This window comes from Ambystoma mexicanum, chromosome 2q, assembly GCF_040938575.1.
Source record: "Ambystoma mexicanum isolate Mex_15411 chromosome 2q, UKY_AmexF1_1, whole genome shotgun sequence".
In the NCBI taxonomy this organism is placed as follows: domain Eukaryota; kingdom Metazoa; phylum Chordata; class Amphibia; order Caudata; family Ambystomatidae; genus Ambystoma; species Ambystoma mexicanum.
In genome coordinates this window covers 34,006,992-34,026,981 of record NC_090924.1, presented here as the reverse complement: position 1 = coordinate 34,026,981, position 19,990 = coordinate 34,006,992, and positions in this window count along the sequence as shown.

Below are 19,990 nucleotides of genomic sequence, written 5' to 3'. Positions count from 1 at the left end.
GAAAGCACCTCATGCAGTTGGTTGTCCACTTCCGTATTTTCCTTGGCCCAGTTACACCAGGGCTCTGATGGTCCTGGCAACATCTTTTAGAGAGTTGATTAAGGCACTTTTGGGACCCTCTGGACTTGAGAATGAACAGAAAGAGGTTAAGATATCAATAACTACAGTACCTCTGAACATGCTGACAGAGCGAGTCTGGCTTTGAGTCTCTTCACTTCTCCTTGGATATGATGAGGATTATCTGGGGTATGATCCCAAGTTAATTGATGTAGACATATTGGAGGACTTTCGTCCAAACGCCGTATTACAGCCACAAGGTATTCATGATTGTGTTTTTCTTTCCTTTTTCAAAGCTGGGAAACAAGTTGTAGGATCTGCCTTTTTTTCACTTGAAGTTGACCCAACTATGGACTTGTAAACTATTCAATTAAAAGTGCTGCCCATTGTCCCTGCCTCGTTTTATATTGCAATTTCCAAAACGGGTGCTCCGGGCTGTGATACTGTACTCAAAACATGGGACTTCGGCATCCTTGATAGGCAGAGGACCAATACCTTCTTTATCTCATGCTGAATTTATAATGTAGATGGGGCATCAAACTTTTAATTGGGGTCCTCTCATCTATGAGTATATGCTTGCGAATGATTCTTGAAAATGACATATGATCCTTTATCCACCTCGACCAGCCATTGCAGGAATTGTAGTTTGGACATGACATTTGGCACAATCACTGCCATGTTTATAGAACTATTGTTTCAATTATGAACAAACATTGAATGAGGGTATAGTTTAAATACAACAATTATTTTATTCAAACATAGTTTAAAAACATCAAAGTACGTATACATAAACAACCTCATAAAATGAATGACACCCTTCAGAGGAGCTCTATAAGAATCTGTAAGACAGTTGTTAGAAAGTTGTCTCGCCTAGTAGACTGTGGTTGTTATTACTAATTGTGGGACTTATGTATAGGTGTTTGAGTTCAGGTGGTACGATATTCTCTGCCTACGCCTTCTAGTGACGTGTGCATATGTTCCTTCTTTTTTTGCATATCCTTATTTTGAGGATTATTTTGGTGGATATTAGCACCTTCTTGCACATTGCACTTTATGAGGTATTTGTGTATGTATTCTGTGAAGTTTTTAAGCTGTAATGTATTGTGTGAATAATGTGCTGCTAATGAATTACAAAGAGTTGTCAATTCTTGTAAATAACAAATGCAGGCTGCCAGCTGTGCGGGATTCACATCGGAGTCTAGTTCAGATTCGTTAATATTCTGGATTTATGGAAGTTGGTTTTTCATTATTGAAGAAGTGGTCTTTGATGTGCATACAAAACATCAGCAATGCTGCCACTACAATATTATCAACAGAGAGTGATCTGAGCAGATGTATATCAGAAAATAAATAAGATTGATGTTTAGTTGAGATTGAAAATGTGGAAAGAAAGTTTGGAGTGGATGAATAAGGGCAGATATCCTATTATTTAGGGGCAAGAAGTGAAAAAGAACAAAAGTGAGAGGTTGCACATGGGGATTTGGGAACATTGACGAGATGAAGACATTGAAAATAAAGTGGTTGCTTAAGAGAATAACAGGACACAATAGAGGAAAGTTTGCTGGAGCAAGACCATGCAGGCATATATATACAATGAAGGAAGGTGAAATAGCAGACCGAAGTGAAATGTTAGAAATGATATCCAACGAAGAGGAAATAGATAAATGTGCACATAGGGAAAAATAAGACACTAAGACAGATAGCTGAATTATAAACAGAATGAAGAGGAGTAGGACAATACTCCAAACAGATGGGCCAAGCAGTAGTCAAGACTAGAGAACAATATGGAAGAAATTAGAAGTGTTGTGGCATGAAATGAGAGAATAGAATAGATGTTGTGCAGGTGAAAGAGAAAGATATGAGCAGTATTGGTAATACGAGAGGAAAAGGAAAATAACAGAGTCAAAGATTACACCAAGATTGTGAGTAGCAGAAGAGAAAATGGGTAGGAATAGAAGAAAGAGAAGACCACAAACGAGTGCAGAAGGAGGAAGAAGATGCAGAGAGGGATAGAATTTCTGTCTTGGAGGTGCAAAAAGTGGGGAATTCACTTCTGCCATTTATTGAACTGGGTACCATTTCTAGCCATGCGTCACATTTAGATAGAATTGTGAAGATTAGCCATGCGTCACATTAGATTAGTGACGTTTAGCCGTGCATCACATTTAGAAAGAATTGTGAAGAATAGCCAAGCGTCACATTTAGATAGAATCGTGAAGATTAGCAACTGAGATCAAATTTGAGAGTACCCAATGTACTAACTCCCCCACTCCTGCTCCCATCCTGACACATCCCTTGTACTATACACGCTCATGGGCTAGCCAAACTACACACAAAACACACTCAACATAACTAGCACTTGCATTCAGCAACAATCCCAGGCACTGGACCATACCCCTACCGACACAACAAGCATGTGTGCACAACCATATCCTTACACTCTGACAGTCAGGGACAGCTAAGCAATTATTAAATAAAGTACAATATTCAACTCCACTATAACATCTGGAACATGTCTTAACACACAAGAATGGTTTAGATCACAAAAAAGTACAAAAGTACAAACCTTTTGATATCGGACTGAATCTCAAGGACCACTAGCACTGTCTCTAGGTAGAAGCACACCCTGTCTCTATAAGGGATTGCTATCCCTAGACCGACGATGGTGTGCCGCATATCTAAAAGGAAAGAGAGAAGAGACTGTCCCTTTAATCAAAATCCAATGTTATTGGGGTATATGGTTAAAATACATACAATAGCCGACACATAGGGCGAGTTCACTTCTATTCTCTAATATTTTCACATTCTGAACATTCTAAAGGGAATTTCATGTGGATATAGAATTATTTTATTAACCCAAAGTGCAATATGTTCAATGCATGCGTGATGGGCGTTATCCATTGTCTAAAATTTCGTGTTAACCACAAGAGAGGAGAAATGTGTGTAATGCTCAATGCACCAGCCACTGGGCAGTTATTGGATTTTAAAAGGTGTATCCCTGTTGCTTCAAGGATATTGAGCCAGAAAGATGTCGACCGGTTTCGATGACTTAAGTGCTTGAGGTCATCATCTTCAGGACCATTGAGTTGAGTGAAGCTATATATGTGATCCATAGCTCTGGATCGGACACCAATTCCGTGACCTAGGGGAGATATTGAACACGTGTTCAAATAGGTGCCATGAGGAGGAGAGTCATTGATTATCAGGCTACCACTGCCAACAGGTAAACCATTTTGAAGAACGTGTACCATAACTTGGGCCACAGGACAAGCTTCATAAAAGGGTTCTCAGGCACCCCACACTGGCACCCCACAGTCATACATGATTTCAGACTAGTTTAGTCATGAAGAAAACTGGATAAAAAAGCATATCTTAGGACTCAATAGTAATGCATTAGAGTCTCCTAAGGTCCAGTATATAGGCTTGCTGGGATGTGAGCTGCTAATTTGTGTAAGGCTTGTCTCGCTGTATATGAGACAGAAAAAGGGGGGAACACAAGAGAAGGGCAGTGCGTGAGTAAAGGCCATGTGGCTGCGCCGCCTATGCATCTCATGCAAGCTAATGAAGGCGAGCGTCCCCTGATAGCACGACCCTCCCCGCAATGAGAGGCAATAATGGACTCTCCCACAAATGGGAATAAGGCTAGGACCAAGTGCGGGTGAGCTTAAGGGAAGCTTTATCTAAGTCAAAATAGGGCATGCAAAAAACTCTGCAAACTCAGAGAGCGTTCTGTCTGACAATCGCAAAGACAGGGGTTTATATTTACAAAAAGTGTCACAGGCACCTACACACTATAGGGGGCACATGTACATGGGGATTGGGTGGCTTGACTAACTATATGTGTAGCTGTGATGCGTCGCTCCGTGGTTGGTGGACATCGCCGGGTGCCAACGTGGGGTGGGAAGGTCAGCTGGGCTCATCCAGGAGGCGCTGTCCGGTCAGGCGTGGTCAGTGTCACTGATGGACGTCTTTCTTGGCTTTCTGCCCTAAGGGCCAGGCACACCCCATTCATTCAATACTGCAATGTCAGTTGCCCTGTAAATCCTACAATAGGTTATTCTACAGGTTAATACAACACAGGAGGAATGCGCATTAGGTGGGGTACTTTGGCGATACATCAATACAGGGTTGCTGTTATCCCGTTGACTAGGTATCATAGGCCACGGGGTCGGGTCTCAGGGTACGGGGTAAGCTGTCCGAGCTTTGGGTCTCGTTAGAAATCAACAACTGCTCCAAAGAACAACTGGCAGCCCTAGCAAAAAACAATGCAGTCGTGATAAAACCAGCCGATAAAGGGGGCACCACTGTGATAATGAATACAATCGACTACAACAATATGGTGGGTGACCTGCTTCGGGATGGAAACAGCTACAAAGGTTTCCCCATAGACCCTACATCAAATATCAGGGCCTTGATAGCCCATATCATTGAAGAGGAAGCAGCAGAAGACCATATCAGTTTGAGGGAAATCGCGTTCTTGACATCAAACCACCCACGCCTCCCTGCCTTCTACGCCCTACTAAAAATCCATAAGGGTGTTAACCCCCCTCCTGAACGGTCAATTGTATCTGGCATAAACTCCATACTGGAACCCTTATCCCAGTATGAGGATTTGTTCCTCAAAGATGAGATTCCCAAAAGTGTGTCAAAGATTCAACAGCTATGCTCATTCTTTTCAACAACTTGATATTCAACTCAGAGACCCAATGCCTGGTCACCATGGACATTGATGCGCTTTACACCAAGATCCCACAAGCAGACAATGTGGCAGCTGTTCAATGATTACTTGAGTCTTACATTGAGTTGTGCAATGTGCTCACCTCTTTTATAGTACAACTGCCAGAGATAGCACTCACCCAGAATTTCTTTCTGAATGAGGAGGCATATTATCAGCAGATATGGGCTCAGCTATGGGTTCGCCGTGTACCCGCTGTCTGGCTAACCTATATGTACATCAGTTTGAACATGAACACGCTTACTTGGCGACTAACCCGTTCAAACAGCACATATGTACCTGTACATCGATGATATCTTTCAAATCTTTGAAGGCTCTGCAGAAGATCTCCAAGCCTTTCATACCTGGCTTAATGGATATAATCCACACCTGAACTTCAGCCCTGCGTCAAGCAAGCAGGAAACACACTTCCTAGACCTCCATATCGTGGAAGAAGATGGTCACCTCACATCAAATGTCTACCAAGAAAGCCCAGATCGGAACTCTTTCCTGGCATACTCAAGATATCACTCACAAGCACTACGTGACAACGTTCCCTTCGGACAATTCCTGAGGTACAGACATACTTGTACCCAACCCAGGGACTATGTGGTCCAGGCAGACATCCTCAAGAAACAACTGGTACAGAGGGGATACCCTAAAAGGATCGTAAAACACCACATGCAAAAGAGCCAGAACCATCCCAAGAGATATTACTTTAAAAAACAACCCAAATCAGCAGGGATAACATGACAGCTGTTTTCAGCTATTCCACTCTCTTCATTACATTGAAAAGAAAACAAAGGAACTTTTGCTAATCCTAAAGACGGGATCTTGTTCCCTGACACCTCTCTTCTTTGAAATCAAACATAGACAGAATCTCAGGAATCAACTAGTGCATACTCTCCCCAAAAATGACTCCCTGGAAAATGTGAGGAATGGACAACAAACTCTATTGGTAAGTGCCCCCTTAACAGGACAAACACCATGTGGCAGATGTTCAATGCGCACACAACCACAGCCCAGTACCAGCATTGACATTGGGTGGAAAACACCATGGCAACAAAAGTCTTTTAACAGCTGCAACAGCACAGGGGTTTTGTACCTCCTGACTTGCCCGTGTTCATTGCGCTATGTGAGGATAACGGTGCGACCATCAGGAAAAGACTGCTTGAATGCAAATTATGTATAAGAACCCTTAAACTCACAGCCTCTATGGTGCCACACTTTAAGGAAATGGGCCACAAACAATACTGGATGTTTTGCTTAAACACCTGCTGAAATGGCCTTAATGAAGCCATTCAATGGCATGATTTAGCAGTATTGTTGTGAGAAATGGTCACTGATTCGGTGTGAGTCTGGGACCACTCGCACGCCTACATGCAGAGCCAGTTTCTCCAGTACATGACTTCCTCCGGGCTAAGTGTTAGCCAGGGTCCATGGTAGCACAGACCTGCCACATGCAGCCCTCCATCAGCTAGACGATACAGGCAGCAAGCTGTGTGAAGGCTGCCAAGGATATTGGTTCAACAAGTCATCATTCTGTGCATAGAGTTAGGGGTCAGAAAATCAACCCGGGAATAAGAAGCACATGGGCACCTACCTTTTAGATGCTCTATACACATATAATTGTGCCTTTGGCACAGATGACCATAGGGGACACATGCCTTAGTTGTCATCCCCAAAGTCCATCACTCTAAGTTGGCCGCAGTGTAGAGCCATATAAATCTGCCCCAGTACCAACAAACGCATTTACTTTTTAGATGCCTATGCATAGACATCAGTTCCCTCAGGCATTCCGGCCCAGACCGGTGCAGTGGTTACACTCCTTAGGTGCCATACCTCAGCTCGTCACTCAAAGATGGCCACCCTGTAGAGTGACCCACTTCTGACAGTTAGGGCCCTGCCCCCGATTCAAATGCTTTATGTTGGTTGCGGCAGCAGCATTGCTTAGCAACCTTCTCAAACACAGCACTCCAACAGACGGACGCGGCAGGGATCCATAGCAAGCGACCTGTCTAGTCCGAAAAAAGTAAGCAGCCTGCTAGACTTATACCTCCTGGGATGGGCCCACAACTGAGACCCAGCCATGGGTACCAGGCAGCAAATATTGTTTACATACCTTGTTGATGGCATAAGCCCTCCCAATGACACTGCCTGCATTAGTGCATGGGAATCAAGGTTGAAGTAATTTTTCAAGCACAATAACTAGTGACTGTGGCCTCCAATGCAGTACTACCAAGCCCTACGGTATCCTTCTTTATCCATTGTTTTTCATGACTATCTGAAGTGACGTATGACTGCCGGGTGCCAATGTGGGGTGCATGAGAACCCTTGAATGATGCTCGTTCTGTGCTCCAAGTTATGGCACACGGTCTTCAAAATGGTTTACTTGTTGGCAGATGTAACCTTATGTCACGGTCCTGGTGGATCGTGAAGCCTCAAAAAACGCAGTACCATAAAAGAGAATATCAAGACAAGTATCACATTTTCCCCAATTAATTCTTCTGGTCCTTTCTATCATAAATAGAGTTGCCATGGAGACATTCACACCGTAGACACATCTGACCACGATGTGTTCCACTGTGGTTTGGCGTTCGCTGTGTGTGACATGACTAGCACGCACCTTTCCAGCCAGCATGCTACACCGATACTGCATAAAAACCTCCTGTGCACTCATAATGCTGCAACTGATTATAGTTGGCGTACTATGTCCTTTTGAGTATCCTGACCCCTTTGTGAAGCTTCAAACCCCTGCCTCGTCCCTGATGTTCCTTTCTGCCTGCCCAATTTGTACCTTTTTGACCGCATATTGACGAACCTACGCCTGCTTAACGGACTGTCTTCCTAGTTCACGGACGAATGCTAAAATAAAACAGGTACCATGTGTTATCGCTTACAGACAGTTCCGGTCACGCTCTGGTATTCCCATATCAGTGCGATCAAGAGGAGTTGAATACTCCGTGTTCATCATGTTTCAAACACTCCACAGCTGCTACCAGAATGTTAGCCTCCTTGCCTTATGTTTCTAGGACATTCTGATCTCCCAGTATTCAACACTTTACAGCTAAGTGCACTTTCTGGATGCTTTGCAGGAACATATTCAGTGCACCTACCTGACTGTAGTGCGTCCTTCGCGCTGTTCGGGTGCAGTTCCCATACTAACCTTCCCTATCCGATGTCATTGATTCTCTCTGGATTGAACTCCTTAACCATATTCTGACAACTGTTCCATATTGGTAAAACGTATCGATTATTAGCTCCTTTTTTCATCAGACACCATTCAGACACAAGGGAATAAAATAAGCCTTATTTTCCCTGTCTTCTATTGTAGTGAGCTTGGATCTTGTTGAGGTCCAAGCATCTCCTCCCCATGGGTTGACCCAAGATCGAACAACATAGCGTAGGCTGGCCTTTTGCTTGTTATTCTCTATTGTGTCACGAAAATGTAATAGGGCCTAATCTCTGTTTATTTTCTTTGCAGCCTGGGTTACAGCGGTGTAGTGCTCCTGCTCTCTCATTTAATTTTCCATTTTTTTCTGGTGATTTCTGAATGAGCAGAAGGGTGAATCAAAAGTAAGATCTCCCTCATGTGAGGAGACCCAGGCTAGGACTAGTTGGGGTTCTAAGAGTGTCTGGCTTGCAGGAATCTGGATGTTTCACTGTCTGGGATTCGGCTTACAGGGATACGGTTGCCTCAACATCTGGGATACTGAGTGAGTACTGACACCTTATAATCAATGACTCTCAACCTCATGGCACCTAGTTGGACAAGTGTTCATTATCTCCCCTAGGTCACGGAATGGCTGCCCGATCCTGAGCTATGGAACACAGCAAATGAAATCTTCACTCAACTCGAGGGACCTTAAGATGATGACCTCAACCACAAGTCATCGAAACCAGTCGACCGCTTTCTGCCTCGATATTCTTAAAGGAACAGGGTTAGGGGCTTATAAAATCTAATGCCTGCCCAGTGGCCGGTATATTGAGCATTACAAACATTGAACCTCTCTTGTGGTTAACAAGAGATTTTAGAGAACAGATAGCGCTCATCATGCATCCATTGAACATATTGCACTGTGGGTTCATAGAAGAGTTCTCTACACAGATGAAATTCCCCTCTGGAATATTTAAAATATGAAAATATTAGACAATAACAGTCAACTCCCCCTTGGTGTGAGCTACCGTATGTCTTTTAACCAGATACCCGAATAATATTGTTTTTTTATTATAGGGACATTCTCTTCTCTCTTTCCTTTTAGATAGATGGCACACCATCGCCTGTCTAACGATAGCACCACCTGATTGGGACAGGGTGTGTCTCTACGTAGGGATAGTGCTAGTGGTCCTTGAGATTCACTCCAACCATAACATTAAACACCAGCCAATATAGACATAAAACAAACATACAAACACACACACACCCAACATAACAGACATTCACATTCAACAAACAACTCAGGCACTGGGCCTCACCCTTATTCATATACCAAGCCAGCACATGCAAATGATCGATCTGCAACCCACACACACAGGCAACATTTTCTCCTGGTTCTGGGCCTTTGTTATCCCTCTAACCTCACTAATCAACCTTGTCTTACAAAGCCACACAAACACCTGGAGACTGCTCCTGGGTGGTAGCGATGCGAGTTATAAGTAAACATAACATAAAACACTATAGAGAGTCTCTAATACCTTGTAGTAGACAGTGGAGTGGACTGGTAGCAAAAAATATTAAGTTATGTGTCCCATGGGTTAGGCCACTGTTGTATTTTCTCATAGAAAACCTTTCCCAGAGACAAACATTTTCCAAGAACTAACAGTTGTTGTCCTTGGCATAGGCAGATGGGAACACAATGGTAATATGGACATGTTTTAATGTGGGAGAGCAGTGGGATTTGGGAATAGGTTGGCATGCCAAGATGCCTGGTCACCCAGGGAGGAATATCACTATATCTAGTTGTTGCTCTCTAGGTCTTGCACTCCTCACTGACTGCAGGTTAGGTAATCTGTGATGGAAAGCACCTAGAATGTTACTAATTGTTGCAGTATCCAAATAGGGTAGGGCAATTCCTGGTGTTATTAGTATTTATAGATAGGAGCCAATAGGAGGGTTAGAATGTACCTACACGTAATGTCTAGAACGTACACACATGTATGCTAATTTTTGTGGTTTTCACCTTCAATACTACAGCCCAATGTGAGTGGATTGAGTTTTTAGTTTTCCAGTCTCACAAGACTGGTTGACCTCCTAGCCGTTATTGCATTTGCATCCAAGCTTGGTTTTCTTGCAATGTATGCATCTCTTTATTGCTACCTGAAAACCACTATGGGTTTAAAAGGTCATGTTTCTAAAATCAAGAGGCAAAGGAGTTCCACAGTCATGATCAATAAATGAAGAAACCCCTGTCAGATGGAGGTACCACTAGTGCATTTTCGTCTGCTGATGTAAGCGATCTGGTTGGATGGTAGAAAGAAATCCTAAATGGAAGATCCCCTAAGTATACAACAGTTTCTGTCACCTTCTGTGCACATGAGGGTTCCTCAACAATTGATTATTGCTTTTTGTTCGTCCAACTTTGGAGCCTTTTTAGGGATTTCTGGGCAGGCTTTATGGTGGAAAGCAATCATGATCCCATTCATAGTATTCTCTCCTAAAACTCTGAAATAAACCATGAAAAGATAGTTTTCAAAGGGATTGCTGCTTTCTGTGCAAAATCTAGGCTGGGATGGGCAAACTGTGATACAGCTAATTATTTTCCAGTTATGTACTCTGATATATTGGAATACCATCAATACATATTGGGGCAAAACGTAAGTCTAGTGAGAAGATGTAATGCTGCCTCTGAGGCATTAAAAGTTATAAACAATATCTTACCGCATCAGGTCTAATAAGGATATCGGACCTCAGGCCAATACAAGGTTTGACAACGATTGCTGCAAAAATGTCCAGTATGCATATGAAAATGAAGTATAGGGAAACCAACATATTACTCGCTTGTACGTATCATAAGGAGGTTGTATAGGGAGCTTAAATGGAATAAGAAGGCCCAGCATGTGACAAACGCCTGGGGAGATCTGGAACAAGCAAATTTGAACTAGGACACTAGGGTTTTTTGGGCTTTGATAACATGTGGTTTGGACAATATTCCAAGTCTAAATAGTCCTATTTGTAGTTAGACCTGGAAGTCACATTAGTGCAGCTCAGATAGAGAGGTGAATCAGATCCTATAACATGTGAGTACAACAAGGGAGGAGGTTATTATGAATCCAATTCAAAAACTTTGGCCCTAGATTCTCAGGTCTTGGTGGAGACCGCAGGACCAGTTGGAGTTCCACTTGACCTTTTTAAAATTGACAAAATGGTTTGGGTTCCCAGCCTCTGTGTTTGATTTAATTTGATCCTGAAAATGTAGGCCATCCCTGACTCCTGGATAATAGCAGATCTTCAAAAAGGGAATAGCGATGACCCTGCAAATTACAGACCCATCTCGCGTCTGGACTCCTCAGAAAATACATTCTCAAAGTTGGTTCTGACTGGAATACTGGAATAGCAGATTCATGCTAACATCATCACTCAAGCTCAGGGTGGGTTTAGTATTGGGATTGGTCCACTGAACATGGCTTTCATCTAATGCCCCTGATTATGAAATATGTGTCACTTTGGAAGGGTGTCCTAAATGCAAGTTTTGTTGATCTTGAAGCCGCTTTCTATACAGTCGATGGGATGATATTATGGGACACTATGAGGACTCAATTCATGATTGAGCTAATTCATTCCTTGCACTATGATACAAGAGGCAGAGCTTGCTTACGTTACAAGGGTCAGATAACCAAATACTTTGTGATTGTTAACAGTGTGAGGCAAGGTTGTGTCCTTGCCCCAACCTTATAGAATCATTTTATTAATAATGTAGTTTCCTCCCTCCCGTGTAAGGACGATGACTCCCCAAAATAAGGTAACTGAATGAGTGCCAAACTTGCTTTTCGTTGAAGATGCTGTAATTCTCTCTCAAACAGAGAATGGTCTGAGGCAATGAATGGAGGGTTTGAAGAATGTTGCCACCAAAAACTTTTAACCATTAATGGTTGACAACTAAGATAATGATCATATGCAAACAAAAAATAATGCACTCTAAGATAGTCATATGTGTTGCCTCTCTCGAGCTACTCAATTCATTTAATTATTTTAATTATTTGAGGAATATATTTGCCTGTGATGGGTCATGGAAGCCTAAGTTGGAGAACAGAAAAATGTTTTAAAACAGGTATTGGCAGGATACTCAGTTTCTCACTCTATGCCGGTAGCCACTTTGTTGGAGCCTCGCTAGAAGTCTACCAAGATAATGCCATTGCTGGAGCACGGTATGGTGGTGAACCTTGGGGCTATGTAAATCTGCTCACCTTACAAAGAGCGGAGAAAGTATTTTTTAAATTGTTATTAAGGATTCCGGCTGAAACATCATCAATACTGACCCAGAAAGAACTAGGTAAAAGACCTATCTCTGAGCAGTTGGTGTTAAAACCTCTAATGTTCTAGGAAAGGATTTGGGTGAACTCTGCCCTGTCTATATGTAAAAACCACCTTACAGAACTGTGTGCATATCCAGGTTCAGAAAATCTTATTTGGTTTCATCAGTTAGGACAGGATTAGTAGCTCTGTACTTGGATCCTCTTTGAGACCATACAACTAATATTACAAATCGAGATCTCTGCTACCTGAAGGCAAAGTACTGAGATAGTATGACATTAAATTGGTAGAAACAACAGCAGTTGAAACCTCTAGGATTGCTCTTTACCTACAAGATAGTAACTGCATGGCCAGGGAAAGGTATTTAGAGAAAATCAAAAATCCCAAGGGCTGTTTATATCATATATTATATTGGCTCCTTTCCCTTGGCTGAGAAAGTGGGGGAAGGGAAGGAATCTAATATGAGCAAATTATGTTGTGCTTGTGGACCATCAAGGGAGACAACAGTACATTTCCATGTTTAAAGTCCATGTTACTAGGCCCTTTGAATACAAATAAAAAGGGCAGGGAACAGGTGGCTTCTAGCTCAGTTAATGAGGAGGTTGTATTTGTAGGGTCTCATTTAATTTGGCAAGCATGGATCATTAGGATGTGAAAGGAATACAAAAGGTGTGATGCAGTGGCATGTTTGTATGACACTCTGGTACATGCTTTTAGAATCTCAAAATGTATACCTTTTTTAATATGTGTATGTTTTATATATTTATGAAAACATGTTGTAATTGGCTATTAATTGTATTATTGCTTGCAAAAACTATTGTTGTTTGAACAAATACATCTTATTGAACTTAAATTGTAATCCTATCTGCTAAATATGTGGGGGTATATCCGATTGAACATTTATAAACTAAACAAAGGCCTACTGCTAACCAATGTAAAGAGGTTTGAAATGTTGACACTGATGAAAACTTAGATACTCTGAAAACCAATCTAACAGCCATATTTTTGGCTGATTGAAATTGATATTTAGGAATGCCAATTGGAGTAGCATTGGCAAAGTCTAGTTTTTAGTTCACCAGTGAACTCACCACCAATGGAATATCTGAAAGGGCTATAAAAGGGGAGAGTTGAATGTAATAATCATATGATTTGATATACAGATTGAACCGTTGCTCTGATTTGATGATCCCAATCCAAATCAGACTGCCAGTAACATCCCAGATGCTTAACCTAAGAGGCATAAATAGAGTGTAAGCCAAAACAGGCTGGAAGATATGTCTATAGCAATCTGATATTTCATTAACTGTTTTGGCCGAGTAGCATGATTTTGTATTTTGTAGGATTAAGTTGCAGTTTATTCAAGGTCATCCACTGCAGAATCGTATTGGTGCAGTAGATGATATTTGCAAAGATGGGTCTTCAACCCACTGGTAAATCTGGGTATTATCTGCATATGAATAATACTGAGATTACATTTAGACAAAATACTCATAAGAGGTTGAATATGGATGTTAAGTAAAATTGGTGACGACAAAAACTTTGTGAAACTCCACAGTGGACATAGATTTATTTTGATAGGAAGTTTCCCAGTTTGACGCATTGGCGACAACCCATCAAGAAAAAGAAAAAAAAAAACAGACTGTTGCTTTTTCTGACACACCTGTTACAGTAGAGAACCTAGAGAGCAAGATACGAAAGTCCACCATATTGAATGCTGCAGAGAGGTCCAGTATAATCAATAATGTGAGGGAACACTAGTCAGCCTTTTTTTTAAAACATTACCCCACACTGCAACATCACTGTCTACTACCCATGCAGAGGGCAGAAGCTAGATTAAAAAGCATCTAGTATTTGACACATATCTATATGAGACTGGGCACCCTCTTGATTTGTGCACTCTTTATTCTGGTGAACACTATAGATCCATACCATCCTGCCATATTGTGATACTTGGGAATCAGAACCCTCCCATTTTGCTGCAATGGCCCTTTTTGCCACCATAAATGCAGTTGATAGCAATTTCTTTTCCCATGGTGGAGGTATCTTTGTATCCCCAGACATTCAATCGTACTATACTGGGGCACCCTTGCATATGGAGACCCAGTTCCTAGGACATTACATTAAAGATTATCTTCCAGTAGGGTTGCAATCTAGGACAGCTCCAGATCATGTCAGGAATGTTCCTACCTTAGCCTTACATTTGAGGCAATTTGTGTCTGCTGCCCTCCCCATTTGGAATAAGCCCTCCCTAGTAGTATAATAGATTTAATGTTGTATCTTATACTGGACTAGTCAGATCCTGCTGGAGAGATTTACCTCTCTAGCTGCAATTTGGGCCTCTATCCAGTCCTCGTCTTCCAGAGGGCCCTGGTCCGCCTCCAATTTATTTTTCAATTTTCCCAGTGACGGCAAGGTGAAGTTGTTTATGCCCTGGTATTAAACAGCAATGGATTTCTCTTTCAACTCCTCTGTCATTAAGTCGGCCTCCAGCAGTGTGCGCTTTGGGAGATCCCATCTTTCATGGAATTCAGAGTGTACGGCATGTCATAAGCGTATATAGGCATATGCATCTTTGCTGGTCAGGTTTTATTTGTCTGGTAATCTCTGGTAGGGCACATGCTCCTTCTGCTGAATTACATCTCCCATCTTTCGTATTCTCTTAGCAATCCAGTTTGACTTGTTGCCTAGCTTCATGATTTCAGTCAAGTTAGGGATTTCCTATCGGGACACGTTGTTGAGTTCCTCAGTATTCCAGGCACATTTCCTGTTGCGGTGTGAAAACAGAAAAAGAATATCGAGGCTGAGTACCCCAAAATGAAATACACCGAACACAGGTTACAAAGGAACATACAAAGTACTTTATTTTATACTGAAGCCAGTTACAAAAAAACAGAGCAAAATCAGATAGCTATTGGCCCTCAGTACAGCACAACGAACTCCAGCGTGGCTCAGTGTGTTCAGTGAGAGACCCTGTACATTAGAATGCATTCGCATTTTATACATTTGGTGGGTGCGATGTCCAGCCCCACTTCGGGTTAATATTCCTTTTAATATATCACCGATCTAGGGTTCGTGCCAAGTCTCAAATAACCGCATATAACTGGTTTGCCTTTAATACATGTATCAAGAAGTGTATGCAATAACTGTGTATTCTAAAGTTTTCCATGCAGGCCTTCTTGAACATTAATACAATGTAGTTAAACAGATGTTCTTCGTTCAGTATTTGGATACATTCTCTCAACATATCCTCGTGGATATGTTTTCATTGTACGAGTAATCCTTCTACACATAGGTCAATGAAGGACAAGGTCTCGGTTCATGACCTCAACAAGTGGCCAGCAGGAAAATTACATATTAGCTATGTACAGAGGTCAAGACGGCCATGTTGTGTTCTGGAATCACACCGTCCACCATTGTAGCTCACAGGGTGACTTTTACACAACGAATCCTATAATGGTGGTTTGACCTAAAATGGCAGCTTATATGGATTTTTGGTCAGGACCTTGCCACACAGATTTCTTTCGCAAGTGACTTTCGAGCAGCTTGGCGTAGGCCAATATTAAATATATGTATTACAATAGGAGGCACGGTATACTTTCTATTTCGACAAACCCTCCTTTTGGTCTATGCCACGTGCTAAAAACTACTTTGGATCTCCTTGCAAATAACTCCATGCATCATTGTCCATGCTCCCTGAATCACTATCAGAAATATCTATTGCCATTAGGTCTTTTGCTAAAATATCCTTTAATACGTATTCTTTGGAAGTCTTATCTGGGGCATACACTTTATGTCCTATCGAACCCCTTGCTTGTGCGCAACATCCCCCTAGTATCGAACACATACCAGGCAGGCACTGAATACAGCAACAAAGAAACAACAGTATTCCAAAAATAATCAATAAGACCGAAAGCACCTTCCAACCCCAAGTCCCAGAACCAAGCGCTCAGATCCCAGTTTCCCTCGGGAACATGCACTTCGGAACTAAGGACGTGCAGATTCTGTATTGCCTTGAAGATAGTTGGGGAGGAATCTGGTACGAAAACACAGCAAGCGGACCCCACTAATTTGCATACTTCACCACGCTCAGCTAGAATGACATCTAATGCCATTCGATTTTGAAGTGCTACTATCTTATCGCCTTTTGTTCTAACGTCATATTATAGAGTATGTCCGTGGTCCAGTTGATGGTTCTCTCCAGTACTCTCACTAGTTTTCTGATAACTTCTGAATTCGCTATCTGCCCCTAAAATGGCACAACTGATTTTGCAATATCTCCCAAGACTTGTACTGGGGTGTCACCATTCTCATCCCGCCGTGGACGAGCCTTTGAAACTTCTTTTGTACTAGCTATAAACACCCCAGTTAACAGGATCACTAAATAACAGGTTCCCTGCCAATCCCTGGGCAACCACAGGAATGCTACATTACCCCAGACAAAGTAGATAGGTTCGCCTACATACAAAGGTCTGTTCTCCCCAGTCAAATTTGCAACGTTGGCACAACCTAAACATTTTCCCATTGACTGAGTTCCATTCATCTGTATGCAAAAAGAAACTGAATCAGGGCTATGGTTAACAGTGTAAGAAGGTTGCATGGCATCCTTATCGCCTATCAGAGCCATTTTAAAGGAAATCATTTTAAAGGAAATCAAAGACAGTTTGTCAGAAGGCCTAATAGAAGCAACATTCGCTTTACTCCTATTTGCAAAAAGTGAGCATCCCAGGGGAGTCAAAACACGTTTCTCAAAAGTATTCAAATTGGTGCCATCAAAGTTTCCTGAGATGCTATCATTCCATTGGCCAAAGAACAGTGCTCTAAAAGAAGCATAGCAGGCAGTTGTCAAGGGTAAAGGATGAATATACCAACCTAGCCCCTTATCCCCATGTTGTGGTAAATGTGAGAAGACCCAGAAGTTGGATTTATTAAAAATGGCCTTTGTAGCATTCATGATAAGTAGTAGAGTGTTATTGTGGTACCTTTGTTTGTGGCGGGAATCCCAAGGGGATAAAGTGTGCAAATGTACAAAGGGAGTAGGAACAATGGGTGCACTTTCAGTAGACAACAAAAGTTCTAAAGAGTGAGTTTCCTCGAGGTAACATAATCCTAAGGCAGTGACTATTAAAAACACAAATATCATTATAAGAATACAGCAATACGTTTTCGGGGCCCAGGCATTTTGTCCATTGTCCCGGTTGGTCACCCCCTTGTTTACAAGTCCAATACGAGCGGTGGCGGTAGCAGGCATTGCAGTCATCGGATGGAAACCCCAATGTTCGTTCCTGGTGACCCCCCGGTCGCGCGACTTCTTAGTCCTTCCACAACGCTAGCCAACAGAATCCCCTTTTCTCAAATTTGGGCAAAAGCAAGCCCTCGATGACTCTTTTCCTGCTCTGAATGCACAGCCGAACCGTGCCGTAAGTCTATCTTCGTGGTCGCAGGTTATATCGTACTTTTCCTGGTACTGATTGATCCGGAAACAATATGTTGTCACTTCCTGCTGGAAGCAACGTGTCAGAGGCAAGTGAAGAGGCTGAATCTGAAACAGCCGTTCCGGGTGCAAAATTTGTGGAGAGTCTGGAGACAAAATGGCAGCTTCCCCAAGCCTCCCGTGCTCAGAGATATTCTCTGACACACTCTCAGTGCTGCTTACTGCTTTGGGATCATTGGTTGCAGTATTAGCGAGGGGTTCTGTTTCTTCTGTAGCGTGTGGCAGGGGTGAGGAAGTTTCTTGATGTGCGACGCATGGATCCAGTTCTTTCGTCCAGCTACCCGCACCGCTGTCTGGGTGACCAACAGGACCTGGAATGGCCCATGCCAGCGAGGCGCGAGGCAGGAGGTGCGCTGAAATGATTTGACGAGCACCCAACTCCCAGGCCATATGCCGTGGCCCGGGCCCTCGTATCGTACAGGTAAAGCTTCTCGTACCTGGTGATAAATCAAATACAGGTTTTTGGTAAATTGGCTACAATAATCTGAAAGTAGTACATTTTTAACATTTTTTAAAGTTCGACATTTTGGAAGGTTCCAGATATTGGCAGGTCTCCCCATTACCACCTCAAATGGAGAGAGCCCCGTCCTAGTTTGAGGGGTTGTACGCATGGCTAGTAACACGATCGGTAAGGCATCCGGCCATTTTAGTTTGGAGCCGGCACACGTCTTAGCAAGCTTGTTCTTGATGATACCGTTGTGTCACCCATCATCATCAAGTTTCCCCAAGCCTTCAGCCCACCTCTTAGACTTTTCCATTGTGGCATCAGCTTGGGTATCCCGTACAGACCCAACACCCTCATCCATTACATAGGCATCTACAGTCTCCCTTGAAACATACATCTCGGTGAAGAGATCTGTGGCAGTTTGTCTAGCTATCTGATCAGCGAAAGCATTCCCTTTTCCAATATCATCTACAATCTTTCGATGTGCTGCACATTTCATAACTGCTAACTGAGTAGGGAGTGCAAGCGCTGAGAGTAGTTGCACTATTAGGGAGCCATGTTGAATCTTGGTGCCATGTGAAGTTAGGAACCCTCTTTCTGACGAAAGTCTCCCAAAGTTGTGAACCAGCCCAAAGGCATACTGACTATCAGTACATATATTTACTGCAAGCCCTTCAGAAAGTTCACAAGCTCGGGTCAATGCTATAATCTCTGCGGCCTGCGCAGAATTATGCGTAATTCTCTTAGTTTCCACAACCGTGCTCAATGTAGTGATTGCATAAGCGGCTGTGGATGTACCATCCGGAAGTTTAAAGCAGGAGCCGTCACAAAACAGCTCTCTTTGCGGATTATCCAAAGGAGAATCTTTCACATTAATTATACCCTTTTTTTCTTGTTCGGTCGTATACAAACAATCATGTGACTCTTCATCGCCGCAAGTAGTATCTTGCGGAAAATGTAGGAGTTCAGCCGGATTAAGAACACACCACCTCTTAATTTGAATGTGAGGAGCAAACAAGATCAATTCATATCTTGTCAACCGTGCAGAAGTGAGGTGTTGCGATTGAGTTCGGCTGAATAAAACATCTAAAGAGTGAGGCTCCATCAGGGTTAGCTCATGGCCTAGGACCATTCCCTCCCTCTGTTTTACAGACGCGGCAGCAGCGACAGCGCGCAAACATCTCAACTTCATTCTGTAACTTTTCTAACTCCTTTCTATACCCAAATAACCTCTCGACATGCTCATTTACCTTCTCCACAGTGTCGCTAGAAAGCGCTAGAGTATTTAGATCCCTTAACCCTTGTGGAACATCTGCATTATTTAATCTTCCCACATTATACATAACTGAATCCCTAAACCTTCAATACAAACATTTTTCTCAGGAAAACTATCCGTATTACAAAGTGTGGCAAAAACGCTAGCTTGATCATCCTTCTCCATACAATGCTTAGCCCATGCAATTAACTCACGTTTCTTCTCCGGCGGTACAGTATTACGAGTGACAACTTTTGTTCCTGTACCTCGATCGATTACAAGCGGCTCAGGACCACTTGGAAAAGAGGGAGCAGGCAAATTCGATGGAGGTACTATAACTGGTGCGATAAAAAGAGGCGGACGAACAGGTGGAGGGACAAAAACCGGAGGAATAGTAACAACAGGTTGAGCAGGAAGAGCAGGAATAACAGCAGGAAGAGGTACAGCAGTGGGAAGAGGAACATACGGAGGTGGCGCAGAGGCACCAGGCCTTCGTTCATTCAATATTTTGTCAATAAACTCATCAGAAATATGAAGATCTTTAGAAGGATAGATTT